The sequence below is a fragment of the Erinaceus europaeus genome, chromosome 16 (assembly GCF_950295315.1).
Source record: "Erinaceus europaeus chromosome 16, mEriEur2.1, whole genome shotgun sequence".
Lineage (NCBI taxonomy): Eukaryota > Metazoa > Chordata > Mammalia > Eulipotyphla > Erinaceidae > Erinaceus > Erinaceus europaeus.
This window is the reverse complement of record NC_080177.1, coordinates 4,806,066-4,825,334: the sequence shown is the minus strand read 5'-3', so window position 1 is coordinate 4,825,334 and position 19,269 is coordinate 4,806,066. Positions and strand designations below refer to the sequence as shown.

Below are 19,269 nucleotides of genomic sequence, written 5' to 3'. Positions count from 1 at the left end.
CCCACCTACAGGAGAGTCCCTTCACAGGCAGTGAAGCAGGTCTTCAGTTGTCTGTCTTTCTCCCACCCTGTCTTCCCCTCCTCTCTCAACTTCTATCTGTCCTATCCAGCAATAACAACAAGAATAATGACAACAACAAGGGTAACAAGGGCAACAAAATGGGAAAAATGGCCTCCAGGAGTAGTGGATTCGTAGTGCAGGCACTGAGTCACAACAATAACCTTGAACACACACACACACACACAAAAGATGGCTCAACAAGTAAAGCAGGGAGTCGGGCGGTAGCACAGAGGGTTAAGCACAAGTGGTGCAAAGCACAAGAACAGGCATAAGGATCCCGGTTCGAGCCCCCGGCTCCCCATCTGCTGGGGAGTTGCTTCACAGGCAGTGAAGCAGGTCTGCAGGTGTCTGTCTCCCCATCTTCCCCTCCTCTCTCAATTTCTCTCTGTCCTATCCAACAACAACAACATCAATAACAACAATAATAACTATAACAATAAGACAAGGGCAACAAAAGGGAATAAATATTTTTTAAAAATTAAAAAAAAAAAATCAAGTAAAGCAATGCTTTATTCGCAAAAAGGCCTTAGTTCTAGCCCATAACAGCATGTGAGCACACAGACAGCACCACAGAAACTCCATGGAGGGTGGAACAGAGATTTGCTGTGCCACCTCTCTGCTTCTCTCTACCACCTCCTCCTCAAAAAACAGACTAAAGCCCCCAGCTTCGAGCCCCCAGCTCCCCACCTGCAGGGGAGTCGCTTCACAAGCGGTGAAGCGGGTCTACAGGTGTCTCTTCCCCTCTGTCTTCCGCTCCTCTCTCCATTTCTCTCTGTCCTATCCAACAATGACGACAACAATAACTACAACAATAAAAAACAAAAAGGGAATAAATAAATATTTTTTTAAAAACCAGACTAAAAAATAGACCGGTGATGACACTCAGTGATGTCATGCATGTGTGAGGCCTGGATTCATACTCCAACACTGCATTAGTAAGTTAATAAGTATATACAGGAACATACAGTGCTGCTATTAAAATTTAAATTATATTCCTTTGAAATGCCTATGAAAACAGTATAACAAATATTGAGCATTCCAATTACAACAGGCCATCTTTGCCTGGCCAAGTATCTTCTGCTTTCAGAGATCAAGCAACTTTTCAATCACCATTTAAAAGACATAAAGCCTGTCCACCACTAGCACAGCTTCAAAAAGGAACAGCAACTTCTAGGCAACAGCTGCAGAACCTTCATAAGGAGCAGCTAGCCACTAGAAGCCACTCAAGGAAGTTTTTCGATGGGAGGACATCCACCCTGACTAGCTCACAGAGGCACTATGAAGAGCAGCTGAGAAGAGGTTTGCGCAGCTCTGTAAACTCAGAAGCTATGTGCAAGTGTTAAGGCATTATGCTTTCACATAGACAGGTTGCAAGGTAACATCACTGGGTTTCAAGGTCTACCTACATCTTCACTTGTCAGGGTATAAAAAGTCACGAACGTGACCAATACTCACTTTACCCAGAAAATGCCAGTTACTGGTCTTTTCTAGAATCGATCCTTCTTTGGAGGAACAGAACTAGAAACATTCTTTCAGAAGTCAAAAACTGAAACTGACTCATTGTCACCATGAGTTCCTAAACACCTACACAGAATGATTCTGTCCACATGACATTATCAAACAGGATCTTACATCAGCTAAAACCATCACCCCAAAGCTGGAGACTGCCCTGCTCTGGGACTGACTGAGTGGGAAAACAAGGAAGGCAGATGAGAGGTGGTTGTGTAGTTATCCAAACAGGAGCCAATGGCCGTCTAGGCCAGAGTATTATGGTAGAGAGAGGGCTGTGTTCTCAGATTAGAAACACACTCATTGAAAGATCACAAAATGGACTTGCTGATGAACTATTTCCACATCCTAAAGAATCACAGATGGCATCTAGCTTGGGGGCTCGAGTGACTATTTTTTTTTTTTGCCTCCAGGATTATTATTCCTGGTGGCTATTTTTTCCCTTTTGTTGCCCTTGTGGTTATTACTGTTGTTGTTATTGCTGTCATTGTTGGACAGGACAGAGAGAAACTGAGAGAGGATGGGAAGACAGAGAGGGGGGAGAGAAAAGATATCAGCACCTGCAGACCTGCTTCACTGGTTGTGAAGTGACCCCCCTGCAGGTGGGGAGCCAGGGGTTCAAACCGGAATCCTTATACTGGTCCTTGTGCTTTGCGCCATGTATGCTTAATCCTCTGCACTAAGACCCGCACCCCCTCCCCACACCCCACCCAGTGACTCTTTAACTGGTTCTGCCACTCATGAAGAGCAGACTCAGGAAATGACAAGGACAGAAATCATACCTTCTGTGTTGTGCAATTTAAGTTTGAGAGATCTATTAAAATAAGTTGGAGGGGGTGGGCCGTAGAGCACCAAGTTAAGCGCACCATGTGCAAGGCACAGGGACCTGCACAAGGACCCCAGTTCAAACCCGGGCTCCCCACCTGCAGTGGGGGTCGCTTCATGAGTGGTGAAGCAGGTCTGCAGCTGTCTATCTTTCTCTCCCCCTCTCTGTCTTCCCCATCTCTCAATTTCTGTCCAACCCAGCAACAGCAGCAGCAGCAGCAACAATGGGGGGAAAGAGATGACCACCAGGAGCAAAGAATTCATAGTTCAGGCACCAAGCTCCAGCGATAACCCTGGAGGCTAAATAAATGAACAGGTTGTGGAATAAGCACATGGGCAATAGATCTGTACCTCAGGGAAAGAGTCTGTCCTGAAGATAGAAATCAGGACACTGTTTCCAAAGCTACAGAACTAGACTAGCAGAAATGGAAAAGATCTTTTTGCTTAATCCTCAACCAGCCCTACAAAGTAAGGGGAAAAAATTCATTACTCTCAATTTATATAGCAGGTAACTGACTGAGGCTGAGCAAGGAAGACTTGGGCAGTATCATTCTATTAGTAAGTGGCAGAGTGGGGGCCAGGGGAACAGCTCTTAACTGCCTGTAATGGCTGTGACTTTCTCAACTGGGGCTCGTCCTCAGAACCACAGAACTTGAAGTGACCGTTTTCAATTGTCCCAAGCATGGTATCTACTGAGTGTCATTCTACATGCACTGGAAAGAAGTCAGTTCTTTGCATACAGTGAATATCCAAATATCCTAGGCCAGTAGGACTTAAGTTCCTTTATGAAAAATGCCAGTTGAAAAAAAAAGCTACAATACACTTCTATTATTCTGTTATCCCATCATTACTAGCACCACCACAACTACAATCACTAGGAATCATTTCAAATGAGAACATTTCCAGCATCAGCAACATCTTAGAAGCCTCCACACTATGAGAGCCAAGTGTAAGAAGAGACAGGGTGTGTGGGCTGCCACAGCAGAGGGGAAACGTGCAGAGGAAAGCTCCAAGTGAAGTTCTAGCCTGGGTGTCCATGAAAGCTGCAGGAAGAGAAGCAGGCGCACTGGGGCCAACTGCCACACTGCCTGCCACTATCTACAGCTTACGTGGACGGATCTAGAACACAGCCACTGTCCTCTGATCCCATGACCGCTTTTAAGAGACTCGACTGCACAAGCCAACAGTCCCTCCTTCTGGTCCCCCGGTCCAGGTGAGTGGCACCCAGGACTCATCCTGCTCTCTCTCAGTTGTGGCTGTGCCTGGATAGAATGCATATATAATACATCATCCCTTCTGCTGTCTTAGCTAAGAAGAGAGGGATAAAGAGAAAAAGAGGCGACCGGGGCTGGGAGAGGACACAGTAGGGAGAGTGAGGCCCTGGGCTCTGAGAAGGGGAGCGACCAAAAACAAATCAGTGAACAACAGAAATCGCCACCCTGTGGCTTTCCATGGCTTTCTCTCTGTACTTGTACCGTCACGTATTGTTTGGGGCTTCTGAGTACCAACAGTGATTTTACAGACCAGGCCAAACCTCTGCTGCTTTTGTCCACTACCAGTACTCAGCGTGCTCTCCTATGATCATCAGTTCATCAAAAAGCTACTAACTAGAATGGAAGGTCAAGAATTTATTTTATTACTATTGTTATTATTATTTGCATGACTATGTTGTTCCCAGCACCTGGAACAGTACTCTATCTGGGAAAGAATTTAAATTCCCAATACTACTGGGCAGAACTTGTTACCTTCTCAGATAGAGATGTTTTTCATGCTGTCTTAATTTCTTGGCACCACTGAAACCTAACTGGATTACCCTAATCAGAACTTCAAATTCTCAGTTTCATCTTTTTAAAAATTCCCTTTGTTGTTGTTGTTGTTGTTGTTGTTGCCCTTGTTGTTGCAAACTCCCTTTATTAAACTGGGCAGGTAGCTCAGTGTGTTAGATCACAGGCTTTGTCCCCAGAGGTCCCAGGTTTAATCCCTGGAACCACTAGCCAGAGCAGAACAATACTCTGGGATCATAGCTCTTCTCTTCTCTCTCTCTCATAATAATAAATGGAATTTTTTTACAAAGATAGAACTGGTTACAGACGTGTCGACTACTGGTCAAATTAACTATGATGTCAACATGTACTGTGTATACTATTCAAAATCCCTAGCACACAATGTGAACCAGTAACTACCATACCTTAATACTCAGGAAGGAACTTTCTCTCCCTCCCTCTCTGCTTCTGTCTCTCTCTCTCGGTCTCCTTTAAAAAATATATTATTTACTTATTGGATAGAAACAGCCAGAAATCGAGATGGAAGGGGAAGACAGAGGGAGAGGGCAAGAGAGACACCTGCAGCACTGCTTCACTGCTTGCAAAGCTTTCCCCCTGCAGGTTGGGCCGGAGGCTCGAACCCAGGTCCTTGCACACTGTAACATGCACTCAACCAGGTGCGCCACCATTCAACCCTCTCTCCTTCACTAGCAGTACTAGCGTTTTGTACATGACATACAGGTTGATGTCTTTATTTCACTGTCTTTATTTCAGATGGAGAGAAATAGAAAGGGAGCGACACGAGCATTACTCCACTACGTGCAGAGCTTCCCCTGCTGTCGTGGTGTTCCATATGGTGGCAGGGTTCAAACCCCAGGCTGTGCATGGAAAGGTGTGTGTCCTAACAGGCAAGCTACCTCCCAAAGTGTTCTCCTTGCAATTTTGGTTATCCTTTGTTGAACTGCACAAGTATTTCAGCTCATGGGTCTTGTTAAGTCAAGGCAGTACCTCCACTTGAAGCAAAGGAGCAGAAACTGCCTTCCATTCTACCCCACCTGCACACAGCCTCCGTGTGTCGCATGACGTCACGCGCAACGCCGAGCGCGGGCACTAAGTGCTCTTCCACAAGCAGTAACTACAAAGCACTTATAAAAATCTGTCACATCTTGAAACAGGATTTTTTAAAACGTTTTTAAAGTGTTTTCATTTACTTATTTATTAGAGACAGAGACAAACTGAGGGGGAGGGGAAGACAGAGAAGGAGAGAGACAGAGAGACACCTGCAGCCCTGCTCCACCATCGTGAAGCTTTCTCCCTGCAGATGGGGACCAGGGGCTTGAACCTGCAACCCTGCACACTGACATTTGTGTGCTGAACCAGGTGCTCTACCACCTGACCCTGAGACAGAGCGGTTTAGCGCACAGCCCGGCCTGTCGGCGAGACTGTGGAAAGCAGACGCTCTCACACACAACTGGCGGGAATGCAAGTTTGTCCAACAATGTAATGAAACTACACGCACTGAATTTTTAACCAAGCAATCCCACTTAAAAGAGTGGACTTTGGTGGTCTGGGAGGTGGCACAGTAGATAAAGAAAGCATTGGACTCTCAACCATGAGGTTGAGGTCCTAAGTTCGATCCCCCGAAGCACATGGTACCAGGGTGATGTCTGGTGTCCTCTCTCCCTCTCTCTCTCTTTCTCCCTCCCTCCCTCCCTCCCTCCCTCCTTCCCTCCCCACCCCTTCCTATCCCTCTCATTAAAAAGAGTGAACTTAGCCCCCAGCTCCCCACCTGCAAGGGAGTTAATTCACAGGCGATGAAGCAGGTCTGCAGGTGTCTGTCTTTCTCCCCCCCTCTGTCTTCCCCTCCTCTCTCCATTGCTCTCTGTCCTATCCAACAACAACAATAATAACTACAACAATAAAACAACAAGGGCAACAAAAGGGAATAAATACATAATAAATATTTTTTTAAAAAGAGTGAACTTTGACAATATACTTCTAACAAAATGATATGTGCAGTTCATTTATTGCAACACTGTTCAGAACAGCACAATACATTAAAAGGAAATGCCTTTGCACAGAAGAATGATTGAATACATTTGTATACTTCCACAGAGTAGAACACTCCACAACTAAAACAAGATATCAAAAAGAGTATCTTCAAAAAGAAATGAACTGATTTGACTTTGAGCACATACTGCTGAGTGAAAAACAGTAAAATGCATCAGAGTATCTATAGCATGCCACTCTTCATATAAGAAGTGAAGGAAAGTTTGGCAGTTCCTCAGAAAGTGAAACATGAGTTAGTAACTGATCCAGTAAGTCTATTTCTAGGTATATATTCCCAAGGCAGCTAAAACTACACGTCCACACAGAAATGTGTCCATTAACTGTTTATAGCAGTGCTACTAAGACAGACCAAATATAGAGCTAAAGTCCATCCATCAATCAATACGCAGATGAACCAAACACCATATATTTCTACAATGGACCAACTACAACCATAAAGAGGGGTGAGCTACTGACCCAAGTTACAACATGCACCAACCTGGAGAAAGGGTGCTAAGAGAAAGCCAGGTACTAAAGTCCACACACTGTGTGACTCTCTTTAAAAGAAATGTCCAGGACAGACAAATTCATGCAGAATGTAGACTCATAGTTACCAGGTGCAGGAGAGGGGCAATGAGAAGGATTATTAATGGATATGGGATGTTGTTTTTAACAGGGACAAATGTGCTCTTTCCATAGAGCGGTAATGGAAAGTGGTATCGGCTTTGCAACTATGTGAATATACTAAAAATCACTGAATTGTACACTCCAAACGGGTGAATGAATTGGACTTCAATTTTAAAAAAAGTGTATGAGAATAGAAAGGAATATTTAAAAGTACCCACAATTAGTATGTTTGTATAGAAATAAATAACGGGGAGTTGGACGGTAGCGCAGCAGATTAAGCGCAGGTGGCGCAAAGCGCAAGGAACGGTGGAGGGATCCCGGTTCGAGCCCCTGGCTCCCCACCAGCAGGGGAGTCGCTTCACAGGCGGTGAAGCGGGTCTGCAGGTGTCTATCTTTCTCTCCCCTCTCTGTCTTCCCCTCCTCTCTCCATATCTCTCTGTCCTATCCAACAACAATGACATCAATAATAATTACAACAATAAAACTGCAAGGGCAACAAAAGGGAATAAATAAATAGAAAGAAAGAAAGAAAGGAAGAAAGAAAGAAAGAAAGAGAGAGAACCAGAAGCTAAAGAATGGGGAGTCGGTAGTCTGGGAAAGTGGAGGATGAGAAGGGGAAATTAATTGACAGTTCTGAGTCTAACTTTTTATGCAGTAATGCCTAGTAATGGTCAGGCTTCACATAACAGAATAATGATTAAAATCAAACAGGACTGAATTGGGGGGATCCCAAGTGGAATACCAACAGGAAACACACACACATACACACACTTCTTGAAGAATAAACACATACTACAGGGAGTAGGAAGGAAACCTCAGTAACCCTGCAAAGTGGTACTCTGACTAGGTACTTCCTCTAGCATTTGCCCTTCTTCCGTAGCCAGTCAACAGCGTCAGGTTGAGCCTGATGTAAAGTTTCGAGACCTCCTTTGAATCTGGAGAGGTGGCAGTCGTTGACTATGTGGGTCATAGTCTGTCTGGAGCCGCAGGGGCAGTTCGGGTCGTCTCTGGCTCCCCAGCGATGGAACATAGCGGCGCACCGGCCACGGCCTGTTCGATAGCGATTGAGGAGGGCCCAGTCATAACGTGCCAGGTCAAAGCCGGGTTGACGCTCGCAGGGGTCTGTGATGAGGTGTAGATACTGAAAGGCCAAAGATGGGGGGCTATACACAAGCACCGCACTCTCATAACGATATGAGTTAGCAGCCTAGCCTATCTGATGTGCAGGTGAAATGTGAACAGATAAGTGAGTAGGCTATAGATCAAAAGAGCCAGGTTTCCAGCAGGAAGAAAGTTACAAATGAAAGAACCTCTGGAATGAACGCTGAGGTACTGGACCGTGAGAAGACAGTATATCTTAAATGTATAGACTAAACACCGTGGCTTTTAATACAGAACGACTAAAACAGTCAAATGTGTGTGCCCACAAAAAGACGGAGAGAGAGAGAGGACACATGTTTCTTACCTGTTTTCTGAAGGCCTAAGAACATCACCCAGGAACGATACCTGGCATCCAACTCTTGATTTAAATTCTATTCTCTAATCAAAGGAACCAGAGCTCTTTCGGGAAGTGACCGATTCCAAGACTGGGAGGAAGAAAGATACAAAGTAAGCATGAACTAGGCAGTCCCTGGGGCCAGGTCCTAAGTGCTCCAAAAAGATTGAAGGTCGTCCGATAAAGCTCCTAATGGCCAAAGCCAGAGGAACTTGAGCAACAAAATAACAATGACTATTGAATTATGACCCATGGAAAAAAACCTTCATACACTCGCGAGCGAGTACTTGTGTAAAGAATAACAGACAAGTGAAGGAGGGGCATCTCTTCTTTACTGAGGAATCCCAATCAAAAATGCCAACAGAAGGAGGGAGATGCAAAGTCACCAGAGGTAAGACCACAGCAGTAACTACTACAGGCTATCTGCTGAGCATCAAGGATGTATGGCTCACAAAGGGGACAACCACCTTATGGCAGAGACCCCAACAGACTACTTTAATTAAGCACGCAGGGTTAGGATGCCAACAGCCACACCAATACCCACATATCGTGCACTCAGAAGACACACCACTTTTATGGTCTTCTTGCAAATACTCACACCCTAGTCTGGTCATGAGAAAAACACCATACAAATCCACAATGAGAATTATATATATATATTGAGTTGTAGCTGACCAGCATTCATCAAAGTTTCAAAATCATGTAAAACAAGGAAAAACTGGGGAACTGTCATGTTGAGAAGATTAAGACAGATCCTGGGCTAGATTCCCGACTTGACAAAAGGTCGAGCTATTTATTTCCCCTAGCCTGAAAACCCAACTTTTGAAGGAGTGGATTTTCAATGTATCCAGTTTTGGTTTGTTTTTTAATCTTAAGTATTAAGGTTGGGGGCATTAGAATTGCGCTGGTTTTTTGCAGCCTCTACTAACCAGCACAGCCCAATCACCAGCACACTCTCTGAACTTCCTTTAACCAGACAGACTTCTCAGGAGCTCTTTATACTGACATGCAGACTGAGGGTGCCTTCGGGAGCTGACAGATGGGTGTCACCCAAAAACAGCCAGCAAGCAGTGCAAAGTGGTGGTACGGGAGGTGGCGCAATGAATAAAGCACTGGATTCTCAACCATGAGGTCCTAAATTCAATCCCTGGCAGCACATGTACCAGAGTGGTGTCTGGCTCTTTCTCTCTCTTATCATTCTCATGAATAAATCAATAAATAAATTCTCTAAAAAGAAAGAAAGAAAGAAAGAAAGAAAGAAAGAAAGAAAGAAAGAAATGCAAAGTGATAAGAGCCTTGCGTAAAGCAAAAACCATGAAAGTTTAGAATTACAAGAGTCTATTTAACCCATTCTAGTGACAAGCCTGGGCAGATAACAATCTGTTTTAAAAGCCTCCAGTTTCTAGTCCTGTGATTTGAAGGAAGTAGGACAAGACCATTTTTTGCCTTGCCTAAATGCTCTCCTTCCTTAAGCAATGTGACAACACATTTGAACTCACTTCCAAAAGAAACTCAAGCATCCCGGAGCTTGGATATGCATGCTGGAACTTCAGGCACTCAATTTTGCTGTACAAACACCCACTCTGGAAACTGATAACTTCAAAAGCACACGCCTAAGCCCTCCCCATCCCAAACGCACCGTGAAACATACAGTCACAGGACGACTTTGATCTAGAAATAACCCACGAGGATCAATTTTAATTAATAAATACAAATTTTTTAATAAACTGAGGGCAAACAGATTTCTTCCCACTGTGAAAAATCACAAATGTATTTCCTTCCTGCAAACACTCCTCCTTTTCAGCACCTGCCATGGCTGGAACTGTCAACACTCCACAGCTCCAAATAAGTCATTTTCCCCAAAAATGATTGTCGAAACCATTTTAGCAACCTTCCAAAAAAAAAAAAAAAATCAATTGGGGAGAAAGCTGGGTGGAAAAAAAAGAGAAGGAATGACAGGGCCCTAGCCAGTGGGAATGAATGGAGTAAGCGGCTTGAATCAAGCAAGCCCAAGAAGTGACACAGACACATTAAATAAATTACTGTTTTCGGGTTGTTTTTTTTTTTAATTTATATATAACAGGGGGAGTCCAATCAAGGATCACGCAGGCATGGCGGGGAGAGGGGGTGGAATGACATGTCTGTAAAGAAATTTGCCCAAGTGGGGGGGGAGGGTGAATTCATATCCTGCAACATGACGGCAGAGAAGGACCTAGTGGGGGTTGAATTGTTATGTGGAAAACTGGGAAATGTTATGCATGTACAAATTATTGCATTTTACTGTCGACTGAAAACCATTCATTCCCCAGTAAAGAAGCGAAAAAAGAAGGGCCGCGTGGTGGCCCACCTAGTGGAGCAGACACATTACAGCGCCCAAGGACCTGGGTTCGAGCGCCTGCCGCCTGCCAGGATGAAAGCTTTGCGAGTGGCTGCAGGTGTCTCTCTTCCTATCACTCCCTTCCCTTCTCCATCTCTGTCTCTATCAAATAAATAAAGGCAAATGTAAAAAGCGATGATTCGGGGGAGGGGGAGGGGCAGGAGGGGCGGGGGTGGCGCACTTGGTGGAGCGCACATGTGACAAAGCACAAGGACCTGAGTTCGAGCCCCGGGGTCCCTCCCCACCTGCAGGGGGGAAAGCCTCGCGAGTGGCGTGGCGAAGCCGGGCTGCGGGTGTCTCTCTGTCTCTCTCCCTCTCTATCTCCCCCTCCCCTCTGGATTTCCGGCTTTTACTGTGTCCGATAATGAAGATAATTTAAAAAATCAAGTTTAAAGGCAAAGAAATCAAAAAAAAAAAAAAAAAAGAAAGAAAGAAAGAAAGAAAGAAAGAAAGAAAGAAAGAAAGAATGAAAGAAAAACAGAAAAACAGAAATGGGCCCAGACGCCAAGCACGGCCGGGCTGCCTGCAGGTGCACAGGAGCGCGCGGGCTGTTTCCCCACAGCCAGCGGCCCGGAGCCCCCACCCGGAGCCCCCCACCCCGGGGCGCCAGGGCCCCAGCTTGGGGTGGGCAGCGTGGCCTTCACACAAGCTTCTGGGGCCGGTGCCCGCCCGGGTGGGTGCTCCCGCCTCCCCAGAAGCTGCCGCCCGGCGGTCCGCACCCCGCGGGCCCCGGGGGTCGCAGCGCCGCCCGGAAACTGTCGCTGCCCCCCCCCCCCCCGCAGGCAGGTGCGGGAGCGAGCCGCGTCCTCCAGCCTCCAGCCTCCCTCCGAGGCTCCGGCGCCGAGGGGCCCGGGGGCCGCCCCGCCCCGCCCCGCCCCGCCCCGCCCCGCCCGGGGGTCTCCCTCCGGAGCTCGTTAGGGGCGCGGGGCGCGGGGGTGCAGGGCGGTCACCCCCGCGCCCCCCGGGGCCCGGGACCAGCCGCGCCAGAGAGGCGGGTCCCTCGGTTCTCGCGGGCCGCGGCGACTCCCGCGATGCCGGGCGGACGGGCTCCGGGGGCACCCGGCGCCGGGTCTCCTCAGGCCCGCGCCCACCCGGGACCCCGGCGGCGGCTGCCCGGGAACGGCCCGGTCGCCAGAGCCCGGCCGGCAGGGCGCACGCAGCGGCGGCAGCGCGGAGAGTTACCGTGCGCGAGTCGGCGGCGAGTCGGCGGGCGTGGGGCGCGGCTCCGGAGACCCCAGCCCGGCGGTGGCGGCGGCGGCGGGGGCCTCGTCCTTTATTTTTTGCTGCAGCGGCGGCGACTTGTCAAAGGGAAAGACGTAAGAGGCGGTGGCAGCGGCGTCTCGCGCGATTTGGACAGAAGTCTCGCGCGGTTAGCCCCTTCGCCCCGCCCACCGGGCCCAGCGCGGGAGGCGTGGAGGGGACAAGGGGAGGGGCTCGCGGACACAGGGGGAGGAGCCAGCAGGGCAGGGGGAGGAGCTTGTGGGTGGAGGGGAAAGGGGAAGGAAGGGAATGAATTGGGGAGCCGGAAGTGGGGGGGAAGCTGAGGGTCTGGGGACGCCCCGCCGCCGCCGCCGCCGCCGCGCACTCCGCTCAGAGCCCGACTAGCTCACAAGAGCCGGCGGGGATCCCACTCCGCCTGTGAGGCACAATTGGGGGCGCTTCACAAAGGGGCGGGGAGGGTTGGGGGGAGCGCCGACGCCCCCCAGCTTTCCTCGTGGTCTGCAGGGCTCTGGAGTTGCTGAGAAGCTGAGAGCCCAGAGGCCACACCCCAGTATCGGGGCCCAGCGCCCTGGCCCCCTTTATCTCCCTGCCCCAGACACCCCGAGGGTGAGGTCCCTCTCCCCCACTTCCATCTTCCTGCTCCTGTCTGTCAAGACTGCCTGACAAATCGCCTCCGCTTAGGGGACTCTTAGGGCACCCTTCATCTGGACACTGACCTCATGTCGAATAGAACCACAGGCAAGTCCTCTTTTGCCTGCACTATTAGTGAGCCACCTTAAAAACTCTTCCTTTGTGGTCCAGGAGGTAGCCCAGTGGATAAAGCACTGGACTCTCAAGCATGAGGTCATGAGTTCAGTTCCCCTCAGCACATATACCAGAGTGATGTCTGGTTCCTTCTCTCCTCCTATCTTTCTCATTAATAAATAAATAAAATCTTAAAAAAAAACTCTTCCTTCCTTCTGCAATGGGTGCAGCCTAGAACGTTCCTAGCTGTGACCACAGAATTCGAGCTAAGACCTATAGCGATACAGAGCTCACACAGGCTCCTACACTGAATATAGACCCCAGATCAAATTGACTGGGCTTACAGTTAAAGGTATTTATATATTTTTCCCAGATTTAGGAGATACTCTTCCCTGATGCAGCTTTCTAGTACTATTTCCAACCCTGACACCATTTCCCGAGACAATACCTTTGGCCCACTTGCATGTTAGCTGTCGGGCTCAGGAAAAAATTAGTAGAGTCATGGGCCCCTTGGAATATACCTAAAATAGACCCACTAACTTTTTCCAAAATGGAGACCTCAAATCTCACCTGTTATATTCGTGCCTTTAGGTTCCAGATTATTAAACAATTTGTTCTGCTTTATACCTTAATGCCATTTCAGACACCAAGTTACAGATGCTACCATGATGCCAGCCTGAATTCCATGAGCAGAGGATACCAATGTATCCTGAAACCCCATCTTTCTGGAGCTCTTGCCCCACTAGGAAAGATGGAAACAAGTTGGGAATATGGATCAACCTGCCAATGCCCATGTTCAGCGGGGAAGCAATTACAGAAGCCAGACCTCCCACCTTCTGCACCTCATAATGATCCTGGGTCCATACTCCCAGAGGGATAAAAGAACAGGAAAGCTCTCAGGGGAGGGGATGGGATACGGAGCCCTGGTGGTGGGAAACTTGTGGAATTTTACCCCTCTTACCCTATGGTTTTGCCAGTATTTTCTATTTTTTATTTTACAAATAATTTAAATTAAAAAAAAACTCTTCCCTCTGGCTTTGTCTTCTTCTTTTTTAAAAAATTTATTTATTTATAAAATGGAAACACTGACAAAACCACAGGATAAGAGGGGTTCAATTCCCACCACCAGAGCTCCATATCCCATCCCCTCCCCTATGGGAATAGCTCTCCTATTCTTTATCCCTCTGAGAGTATGGGCCCAGGGTCATTATGGGGTGCAGAAGGTGCTTCCCCGCTGAACATGGGCATTGACAGGTCGGTCAATCCATACTTCCAGCCTGTCTCTCTCTTTCCCTAGTGGGGCAGGGCTCTGGGGAATCGGGGCTCCAAGGCACATTGGTGGGGTCATCTGCCCAGGGAAGTCTGGTTGGCATCATGGTAGCATCTGGAACCTGGTGGCTGAAAAAGAGTTAATATATAAAGCCATACAAATTATTGATTAATCATGAACCTAAAGGCTGGGATATTGCAGATGAAGATTTGTGTTCCCATTTTGGAAATAGCTAGTAGGTCTATTTTAGGTATATTCCACAGGGCCCATGACTTTATTAATTTTTACCTGAGCCTGACATCTGTTGTGTTTTTTTTTTTGCCTCCAGGCTTATTGTTGGGGCTCGGTGCCTGCACCACAAATCCACTGCTCCTGGAGCCTTCCCCCCCCCCCTTTTGTTGCCCTTGTTGTTGTTTTTTTATCGTTGTTGTGGTTATTATTATTCTTGTCATTGATGTCATTGTTGTTGGATAGGACAGAGAGAAATGGAGAGAGGAGGGAAGACAGAGAGGGTGAGAGAAAGACAGACACCTGCAGACCTGCTTCACTGTTTGTGAAAAGACTCCCCTGCAGGTGGGGAGTCAGGGGCTCCAATCAGGATCTTTACCCTGGTCCTTGTGCTTCACGCCGTGTACGCTTAACCCACTGTGCTACCGCCTGACCCCGGAGCCTGACATCTGATATGCAGGTGGACCCAAGTTATTGTCTGGGGAGATGATGTCATGGCTGGAAAAGGGGCTAGAAAGCTGGATCAGGGAAGAGAGTAGCTCCCAAATATGGGAAAAGTGTATAAATATTGTTGACTGTAAACCCCATTGATTTGATCTGGGGCCCATATTCAGCATAGGATAACCTCTACATCCCTGTAGGTCCAAACTTATATTCAGTGGTCATCAGTAGGAACATTCTGAGGTGCATTGGCTTTGTCTTCTAATACTAGGAATGTTCAACAGAGAGCTTATCAAGTAAAATCCTGGACAAAGCTATTGCCTAATGATGTTATCTCAGAGTTTTGTTTTGTTTTGTTTTTCTATAGGCTCTGGTGATTTGGTCTGGCATGACTGGACCCCTTCCAGCTGAATGAACACCTGGGAGACAGGACAGCTTATATTAGTCAGATAACTGACTAACTGGACCCCCTCTCACCCACAGACCCACCAAGTTACATGAACCCTGAACCCTAGCCTAAGAGGGGGAAGATTTTTTGAGATATGAGTCCACTAACTTCTCAAGTTTGCTAACACCTGATTAAACCTGCTTTTCTCTCTGGGTTAATTGGTCTTCTGAGCAGCAAGCAATTCAAACCTTTGATTCAGAGACAATACCAGTCCTGAGTCCTGGAGTCTCCTAAAATGTGAAGCCTATTGTCCGCAGGTAGGATGGACTTTCTGAATCTCTTCTCATGTCTATAAATAGGGGTGACCATGGGTTTCCTGCCTGCCTTAGTGTTGTGGGAATCAAAAAACACAAGAAATTACTTTGGGAGGGCTGGGGAGACGGCATAATGGTACTACAAAAGACATTCATGCCTGAGATCTGAGGTCCCAGGTTTAATCCTCATAAGACTGAGCAGTGCTGTGGAATCTCTCTCACTCTCTCTGTATCTCTGTATCTTTCCCTCTGTATCTCTTTCTTCCATGAAAATAAAATAAAGAAATAAATTTTAAACAATTACTTTGGAGGCCAGGAGATGTTTCAGCAGCTAGAGCATTCTTGAGGTCTTGGGTTCTATCTGTAGTTCACATGAAAGGACTCTGAATAACACCGGAACTCCGTGGATGGTGGAGAGGTGATGTAATGTCTTTTCCTCTCTCTCCTGACTCACTATTTCTCCTCCTCTTCTACCTCCTCCCCTTCTTCTTCCTCCTTCCCTGTCCTCCTCCCTCTCCTCTTCCTCCTTCTCCTCTCTCTCTCTTAGAATATAGAATTTTTTTTAATTGGGCCAAAGGGCTGATCAGTGGTATCACAGATGCATAAGGCCTGCCCTGTATACTTTCCCCAGCACCACATAAAAAAGAGACAGGGGCCATTTGTTAGAACACCTAGCTAAGCACACACATTACAATGTGAAAGGACCTGGGTCCCCACCTGCTGGAGGGAAGCTTCCTGAGTGGTGAAGCAGGGCTGCAGGTGTATCTCTATCTCCTTCTCTATCTCCTCCTCCCCTCTCAATTTCTCTCTATCTCTATTCAATAATAAATAAATATTAAAAAAAAAAAGACAAAGAAATCACTTGGTAAGATTGACATGTTGTGTGACTAGAAGTCATTAATATCATTTATGAACAGACCTTGACTGTATGCCTATCATAAACTAGGCACTTGTGGAAGACACTGAACATACAAAGTTGAACGAGCCTTAGTACCTGCCCTCAAGATGTTTATGATCCAAGGGAAGGAGATAGGGAAGAAAATATATTACTCTAATGCCACGTGAAGAGAAGGCAAATGATAAGGGAATGAAGTGAAAGAGGAAGGATAGGAACTGAAAGGCTTCTTGCAGAAAGTTTAGAAGAACGGCACACTTAATGAGGATACGGGCCATGTCATGAAGAGGAGATCATAAATTAACTCAAAAATAACTGCAACAAATTGCTCTGTTGTGGGTTATGAATTCTGCTTTGTTCTAATAAAACTCACATCTCCCAAACCATTAGAACAAGTCTTTGATGTGGAGTCATATATACCCATTAGCTTTGAGGGAAAATGGAATTAATGGAGGGAAAAATCAGTGGTATCTTAATTAGAAACATTTTGCTCTTGCAGCTTGTGCTTAAACACCAGAAAAAGGGAATGCATTCCACTCCACATGCTGGGTCCCCAAAAGTTCAGCTAGTCTTTCTGATCCAAGCGATATTACAGATCTGAGCCCAAGAGACATATTTAAATGTGACCACCATGCCTTGAATTTATTCATACCCCATACCTTTACCCAGAGACTGAGATGAACACTTTATTCAGAGTCATGTTCCATACTAAGAGTCTTCCACTGGGGCCCTAATCGGGGAGTCCTGAGACTCCCAAACAGATTTGATGGGCCTAGACCTCAAATAAATCCCTCTCTCTATTATTACCGGTCATCTCTATCAGGAACAACAAAATAGACCCCTTTGTGGACCCCCATAGGACCTTGCCCTCAACTTGGATCAACGACGGTAGAGAATGTTCCATCTTCCAAAAGGGAGGATGGACAACATACTCTGTGCTACACCTGAGGAAGATGGGTCCTGATATTGGGGCAGCTTGGAATGTTCCTACTCATGACCACAGAATGTGAGCTCAGATCTAGAGGGATGTAGAGGTCACACAGGCTTCTAAGCTAATTATGAGTCCCAGATCACATCAAATCAATGGGGTTTATAGTCAACAATATTTATGCCCCTTTCCCATATTAGGGAACTACCCTCTTCCCTGATCCAGCTTTCTGGTCCTTTTCCTAGCCATGACATCATCTCTCCAGACAATAATTAGGATTCAGCTGCATATCAGATTTCAGGCTCAGGCAAAAAAACCAAAAACAAACAAACAAAACACTAGTATAGCTACAGGCCCTTTGAAATATAACTAAAATATGCCTACTAGCTATCTACAAAATGGAGGACCCCCCAACTCTTCATCTGCACTATTCCAACCTTTAGGTCCATGATTGGTCAACAATTTGTTGGCTTTGTATATTAACTCTCTTTTCAGCCACCAGGTTCCAGATGCTAGCATGATGCCGACCAGACTTCACTGGACAGACAGACAACCCCACCAATGTGCCTTGGAGCTCTGCTTCCCCAGAGCCCTTCCCCGCAAGGGAAAGAGAGAGACAGGATGGGAGTATGGATCGACCTGTCAACACCCAATATAAACAGGTGATTGTTCTGGAGAGAAAATATTAGAGGAGAAATATGTGTAAATAACTACAACACAGGGCAGGGGGTAGATACAATAATGGTTATGCAAAGAGACTCTCATGCCTGAGGCTCCAAAATCCCAGGTCCAGTCCCCCACACCACCATAAGCCAGAGCTGATCAGTGCTCTGGTAAATAAATAAATAAATAAATAAATAACTACAACACAAGTTGAAAGTTCTGAGCACAATAAGAGAACTTCCCCCTTCTAATAGAAGCAGAGAGGGAGAGGAGATAGCTCACCTGGGAAGGTGTCTGCTTTACCATGCACACAACCCAAGCTCAAAGCTAGCTCCCACACACTGGGGGAAGCTTCTTGACAGGTGTATCTTTCCCACTCACCTTCTGTGAGGAGCCTATTTGGTGCACAGTCGACGCTCAATGCATCAATGGTTTAGTAATCTAGTGTCTAGAAAAGGAAGCTCTCTTCATTTCCTGGCTGCCTCGGGCACCAGAAGCTGATACTCTGAGAAAACAAAAGTAAAAGCAAATAGAAGGACTTGTTCGTGACATACAGGGTTCCTTCCTTCCTTCCTTCCTTCCTTCCTTCCTTCCCTTCCTCCTTCTTTCTTTCTTTCTTTCTTTCTTTCTTTCTTTCTTTCTTTCTTTCTTCCTTTCTTTCTTTCTTTTTGTTGAGCTAGAGAATGAAATTTCAACTCTAGATAGCTGAGATAATCCCAATCTGGACATACATTTCAGACAAGACATCAAGGTTATGGGGCTGGGTGTTACCATGTGCAAAGATCCAGGTTCAAGCCCCTGGTCCCCACCTGCAGGGGTGGGGGGAAGCTTCACAAGCAGTGAAGTAGGTCTGCAAGTATCTCTTCCCTTCTATCTCCCCCTCCACTCTCGATTTCTTTTAGTCTCTAATGATTTTGCAAGACGGTCTCATGCCTGAAGCTCTGAGGTCAAGCCTAGTACCACCACAAGCCAGAACTAAGCAATGTTCTGGTAAGAAATAAATAAATAAATATTGGGGAAATAAATTATAAAATACTAATCTGGCTAACTTCAAAGCCTTCCTGCCAGGGAGGCATAGTCAAGGTGTGGATCTAGCTACACCTAAGGAAATGAGTAAGTAAAGGCATTCTTTTCCCTCCAGGGTTATTGCTGGGGCTCAGTGCCTACACTACAAATCCACTGCTCCTGGCAGCCACACTTTTCCATTGTTCTTATTGGATTAGACAAAGAGAAATTGAGAAAGAAGGGGAATATAGAGGGGGGAGAGAAAGATAGACACCTGTAGACCTGCTTCACTGCTTGTGAAGTGACCCCCCCCCCACGCAGGTGAGGAGACAGGGACTCAAACCAGGATCCCTGTGTGGGTCCTTGAACTTTGTATTATGTGCACTTAACCCAGTGTGCCATCATCCAGTCCCATTTCTTTCTTTCTTCCTTTCTTCCTCTTTTAAATTATATCTTTATTTATTGGA

At 46.6% G+C, this 19,269-nt stretch overlaps 1 protein-coding gene across 1 annotated transcript in view; it reads right to left on the bottom strand.

The window, feature by feature from the left end:
- The window catches only part of HERC1 (HECT and RLD domain containing E3 ubiquitin protein ligase family member 1), a 172,628-nt gene extending 160,600 nt beyond the window's left edge, over positions 1 to 12,028 (bottom strand). The window contains exons 1-2 of the mRNA XM_060175709.1: positions 11,888 to 12,028; positions 8,299 to 8,419 (exon numbers count right to left, since the gene is read on the bottom strand). The gene's annotated coding sequence lies outside the window, so the exon portion shown is untranslated. The remainder of the gene's footprint in view (positions 1 to 8,298; positions 8,420 to 11,887) is intronic.
- Between the last annotated feature and the right edge of the window lie 7,241 nt (positions 12,029 to 19,269).